This window comes from Coptis chinensis, chromosome 2 (assembly GCF_015680905.1).
Source record: "Coptis chinensis isolate HL-2020 chromosome 2, ASM1568090v1, whole genome shotgun sequence".
Classification (NCBI taxonomy): domain Eukaryota; kingdom Viridiplantae; phylum Streptophyta; class Magnoliopsida; order Ranunculales; family Ranunculaceae; genus Coptis; species Coptis chinensis.
In genome coordinates, this window is record NC_141457.1 from 5,685,001 (window position 1) to 5,691,550 (window position 6,550).

Consider the following 6,550-nt stretch of genomic DNA (forward strand, 5'->3'; position numbering starts at 1 on the left):
TGAAAGTTTGAGGGGAAAGGTTCCATGTGACGCGGACACTGATGCTTGGGTTAGTCGATCCTAAGAGGCGGGAAGCTTGGGCGAGAGCGTGCATCACGTGAGCTTTGAAAGGGAATCGGGTTAAAATTTTTGAACTGGGACGCGGTGGTTGACAATAACATTGGGGGGAGTTTAGAGGCGCGCTTGGGCGCCGGGGAAGAGTTATCTTGGATATTTAACAACTTTGCCCGCTGGAAATAGCTGGGCTTTGGAGGGAGGGTTTGATGGATAAGGGCGCGCCGACGCCTATGGTGCTTGGGGGCAAAATGGAACAATGTAGTCAAGGGAAGTCGGAAAAATGGATCCGCTTGGGCGCTTTGGGGAAAATGGATTGGATCTTGGGCTTGGGCATGGGGGATCTGAGTTCAACCGTCGGCGCGCGGAGGATGCTTCGAGGCGGCTTGGCGGTGGGATGCTCGGACGCATTGGGCGCGCTTTGAAGGCTTTGGGCGCTTTGGGCGCTTTCCCTTGGATGTCGAACAATCGCTTCGAACTTGGACGCTTTATGGAAAGGGAATGGACGCTTAATTAAAATAAAGCATTATGATGGTCCCAGCAGATGCTAACGCAATGTGATTTCTGCCCAGTGCTCTAAATATCAAAGTGAAGAAATTCAACCAAGCGCGGGTAAATGGCGGGGGTAACTATGAATCTCTTAAGGTAGCCAAATGCCTCGTCATCTAATTAGTGATGCGCATGGATGGATTAACGAGATTCCCACTGTCCCTGTCTACTATCCAGTAAAACCACAACCATTAGAACGGGCTTGGCAGAATCAGCGGGGAAAGAAGACCATGTTGAGCTTGACTCTAGTCTAACTTTGTGAAATAACTTAAGAGGTGTAAGATAAGTAGAGTCGCTGCTGGCGCTTGGAAAGCTTGAAAATTACCACTACTTTGGGCGTTATTTTACTTATTCCGTGATGCTGGGCTTTGGGCGGAATGGGCCCTGACTTTGAACAAGTTTCGCTTTTGGCTTGGACCGATCCGGGCGAAAACATTGTCAAGTGGGAAGTTTTGGGGCGCACATGGGCGCTAAAAAAGATAACGCTTTGGTAACCTAAGATGAGCTCAACGAGAACAGAAATCTCGTGTGTACCTTGTGAATGGGCATGGGTACCTTGGTTGCTTGGGCGCTTGGACGCTTTGGACGCTTTAGACAATTGGACGAGTGCAATTGGACGGTTGAATGTGGACGCTTGTGCATGGGAGTGGACGCTTGGGCATTTGGGCTCTTGGGTGCTTTGGACCTTGGATGCTTGGGCGCTTGGACGCCTTGGATGCTTGGGCGCTTGACGCTTGGATGCTGAACATAGGCGCTTGTGCATGGGTGTAGGTATCTTAGGAGCTTGGACACATGGACGCGGGCACTTGGTCGCTTGGACGGTTGGACGTGGATGCTTGTGCATGGGGGATGGGGCTGACGCTTGGGCTTTGAACATGGATGCTTGTGCATGGGCATGGGTAACTTGATCGCTTAGGCTCTTGGGGGAGCTTGGGCTTTGGGCGGTTGATGCGTGGGCGCTTGTGCATGGACGCTTTGGTATCTTGAGCGCTTTTGACGCTTGGGGGCTTTGATGCTTTGGGCTGCTGGCGCGCTTGGACGGTTGGACATGAATGCTTGTACATGGGCGTGCGTACCTTGGTCACTTGGTTGCTTGGATGCTTGGTCGCTTGGGCGCTTGGACGCGGGCATATGGTCCCTAAGACGGTTGAATGTGGACATTTTTGCAAGGGCGTGGATATCTTGGGTGCTTGGGAGCTTGGATGCGGGCTTTTGGGCACTTGGACGGTTGGACATGGACGTTTGTACATGGGCGTGCGTACCTTGGTCACTTGGATGCTTGGTCGCTTGGGCGCTTGGACGCGGGCGTATGGTCCCTAAGACGGTTGAATGTGGACATTTTTGCAAGGGCGTGGATATCTTGGGTGCTTGGGAGCTTGGATCGCTGGGGCTTTGGGCGGGCGGTTGGGCTTGGACGCCTTGGGCGCTTGGATGCATGGGTATGGGTACCTTGGTCGCTTGGGCACTTGGGCGTTTAGACGCTTGGACGCTTGGGCGGTGGACGCGCTGGGCGCTTTGATTGCTTTGGGCTTGGGGTATCTTGGCGCTTGGATGCTTGGACGCTTGGGCTTTTGGCGCTTATGGCGCTTGGGCGCTTGGACGCTTGGGCGCTTGACGATGCTTTGACGCTTTGGATGGATGCATTTGATGATGATTTTTGGATGCTTGAACGGTTGGACGCTTTGGGCGCTTTGCATGGACGCTTGGGTATCTTGGGCGATTAGGGGCGGCTTGATGCTTTGGGTGCTTGGACGCGGGAGTTTGGGATCTTGGGGGCTTGGACGCGGTTGGGCGTGGGGCGCTGATGTGCTTTGATGCTTACGCTACCTTGGTCGATTGGCTTGGACGCTTGGATGCTTTGCTTTGACGCGGGCGCTTGGACGCTTTGGATGCTTGATGCTTTGATCGCTTTGGCTTTGGGCACTTGGATGCTTGGATGGTTGGACGTGGACGCTTGTGCATGGGCGTGGGTACCTTTGGTGGACGCTTTGGGTACTTGGGATTGACGCTTGGATTTCTTACGCTTGGGCGCTTGGGGATGCTGAAAGTGCTTGGGCTCTTGGGCGCTTGGACGGTTGAACATGGATGATTATGCTTGGGCGTTTGGGCATGTAGGCGCTTCGATGTGGGCGCTTGGACGCTTGGACTTGAAAGCTTGTTCATGGGTGTGGGTACCTTGGTCGTTTGTGCGCTTGGGCACTTTTACACTTGGGCGCTTGGACACTTGAACATGGACACTTGATGCTTGATGGGGGCGGTATCTTAGCGCTTAAATGCTTTGGCTTTGACGCTTGGCGCTTTAGACGCTTCGGCGTTTGGATGCTTGGGCGCTTGGACGCTTAGGCGTGGGCGCTTGTGCATGGGCATGGGCATGGGCATGGGCACCTTGGTTGATTGGGCGCTTGTACGCTGGCGTTCAAGCGCTTCGGCGCTTGGGGGATTGGACGGTTGGACGTGGATGCTTGTGCATGGGCGTGGGTACCTTGGTTGCTTAGGCGCTTGGACGCTTGGACGGGGGGCGCTTGGGCCCTTGGACGCGGGCGCTTGTGCGCTTGGATGGTTGAACGTGGATGCTTGTGCATGGGCGTGGGTATCTTGGGTGCTTGGACACATGCGCTTGGGCACTTGAAAAGTTGAACGTGGGCGCTTGTGCATGTATCTTGGGCGCTTGGATGCGGGTGCTTCGGCGCTTGAACGCTTGGGCGCTTGGATGTGGGCACTTGGACAGTTGAACGTGGATGCTTGTGCACGGGCGTGGGTATCTTCGGCGTTTGGGCGCTTAGGCACTTGGACGTGGATGCTTATGCATGGGCGTGGGTACCTTGGTCGCTTGGTCGCTTGGGCGCAGGCACTTGGATGCTTGGACGATTGAACGCAGGTGCCTGAGCGCTTGGACGGTTGAACATGGACGCTTATGCGTGGGTGTGGGTATCTTGGGCGCTTAGGCGCTTGGACGGTTGAACGTGGACGCAGGTGCTTGGGCGTGGGTACTTTGCTCGCTTGGGCACTTGGACACTTGGGTGCTTGGATGCGGGCACTAGGGCGCTTGGGCCTTTGGACGGTTGAACGTGGACGTTTGTGCATGGGCGTGGGTATCTTGAGCGCTTGGGCGGTTAGACGCGGGTGCTTGGGCGCTTAGACGGTTGGACGTGGATGCTTGTGCATGGGCGTGGGTACCTTGGGCGCTTGGATGCTTGGACGGTTGAACGTGGACGCTTGTGCATGGGCGTGGGTATCTTGGGTGCTTGGGTGCATGGGCGCTTGGACGATTGGACGTGGGTGCTTGGGCGCTTGGGCTTTTGGACGGTTAGACAGTTGGATGTCGACACTTTTGCATGGGCGTGGGTACCTTGGTCGCTTGGCGCTTGGACGGTTGAACGTGTACGCTTGTGCATGGGCGTGGGTATCTTAGGCGCTTGGACGCTATGCATAGCCTGTGCCCTTGCACCATGCCAACGGCCAAAAATTAAAATTTCGCTACCAAATGATTTCCAATTGGTCTAGTTCCACATGATTACTCGTTTTAGTCTAAAATAGACCCAAAACAAAGAAAAAACCGCACAAACGGACTACCGAACACGAAACCCCCAAAAAAATCATTTTTGCTCAAATTGAAAGTCCAAACCATTCCAAATGGTTCCAATTCTTTTCTTATGATGCTCTATGTTTGAAAACACCCCAAATAATAAAAAAAACACCCCGATCGGACATCCGAGCCGGAAGTTATGACCGTGTAAAGTTCATAACTCATTCAATGTTCCCTTTTGAATATAATGGAAAAAAGTTATTAACTATATTAGGGGGAGAAGAGTTTTTTTGTGAGAAGGCTTCATGGCATAGTTACTCCCCCTCACCCAAGGTGCAAGTCCAAGGCGCTATGCCATCACGTCGGGTAGGCACCTCGACTAGACGACGTCCCATGTTGCCACTCGATACTGCCACCAGCCGCCATTCTACCACCGCCGCTATGCCACCACCAGAGGCCACCTCGTCCCTTTGCTAGCATGCCAAGATGCTATGCATCATGTCGGGTAGGCATGCCCCGACTAGACGTCCCATGTTGCCACTCGATATTGCCACCGGTTATAACTGGATGGCCTAGATATGGTATGCCAAGTAACAGAGCAGCAATTGATCATGGTGATCAGGTGATGCCTATGATAGGCCTCTCATTACTGCAGTATCCAGACTTCCTTTTGAACCCCACAGAGCCAGACCATAAGTGGTAATTAGCCTAACTACCATTACCACCACTTGGGAATAGAATCTATCTACTGAGTCTGAATGAAGTCAAATTCTTTATTGCTACTTTTGCAGTTGTGCTTCCACCTAAGGCTGTAAGAAGTAGTATTCTACAATTGAACAAAGATGCTTGGGTTCATGATGTTTCCGATGGTGGTTTATGAATTTCTCGTAGTTGCACTGAGTTTTCAAAGCAATGTTGGAAACCAAAATGCGGGTACCTCTCATACCATGTGTCTTGCTGAACATGAGTCTCCAAGTGTTAGCTGTGGAGGTGTCACGACAATCTCTTGCTAATTGGACTTGGTGGTTCTCATGCAATTGTTTGTTTATAACATGTACTCACAAAATTAACGTACAACATAAAACAAACATTGTATATATGACAATATAATACATACCTTAGCATTAGGATTGGTCGGAATAACTGTAATAGTTGATTGTGGAGGTGTAACATACTACTACCTCATGAGCTTATTGGACTTGATGTGAAGGTATTTCTGAGGTTGACGAATTAGTACTTATGCGCTCTCTCTCTCTCTTCTTGTGCGTTGAGCCAACTTGTGCTTAGAAGGAGTAACACTAAGTAGAGTTGACCATGGAGGTATCTCGACAACCTCATGAGCTGATTGGACTTGATGGTTTTCATGTAACTGTTTGTTCATAACCTTTATTTTGTAATCTGTAAAAGGTTAAATACATAAAAAATTAACAATATTAACGTAAGCGAAAAACAAACATTGTATAGATTGTGGAGTTTTACAATTCATGTAAGAATAAAAGAAAAAAAAAAAACTTGATAAAATACCTCAGCAAATGCAACACGCTCACTGGTAGAAGTAGTTTGTGTCTTATCCATGCTTAGGAGAAAATGGAAAATAATACAAATTTTATGAGAACATGGCGGACTACAAAATATTGATAATCAATAACTTGTTGAGCAAAAAACAAAATAATTATGACTGCATTAAATACTAATCACTCACAACAGATTCAAGGGCCATATTTTAGGGAAGTTAACTTGCTTCACCTTTTTTTTTTCTTTCCTATGAACATAGATACTATTAATCCGAAACCAAAAATAATCTATCTAATAAACTTTCCCTAAAAAGCGTTGATAACGAAGAATTCTTAGATAAGTTAGTAGTAATTCCAAAACCCTTCGTGTTTAGTTATATGAGTTTATAGTAAGTGTTGGGAGTTTCCCAATCACACTAATACTCTATAGAAAGTTTGCGAAGAAGGAACCCAACCCCTCTTTTGTGTGACATGATTATCCTGTCAACAAAGTCTAAGTTTGTTTTAGAAGTTTTGCATTTGGTGTAACTTGCCTTACTTTTTAGTTTAGCTGCATAATTTATTCTTCTTTTCATAGAGATGATGGGAGTAACTTTAGATAAATTTAGATAAGTTAGAATTTAAATGAGTTAGATAAGTTTCATAAATTCTAGATAAGTTAGTAGTAATTTCTTTGAGTACGTTTTCATAAAGATTGTTTCCTAATTGGAATCAACTTACTCTTTAATCGTGACGGTCTACCGTCAGATGTACTGATTGGATTAACTATTAGGCATCCGATGTAGGAGTTTGTCGATAAGAAGGTTATGAGGATTAATATCATCCGTACGTTAGAATTTAGATAACTTTAGATAAATTTAGATAAGTTAGAATTTAAATAAGTTAGATAAGTTTCATAAATTCTAGA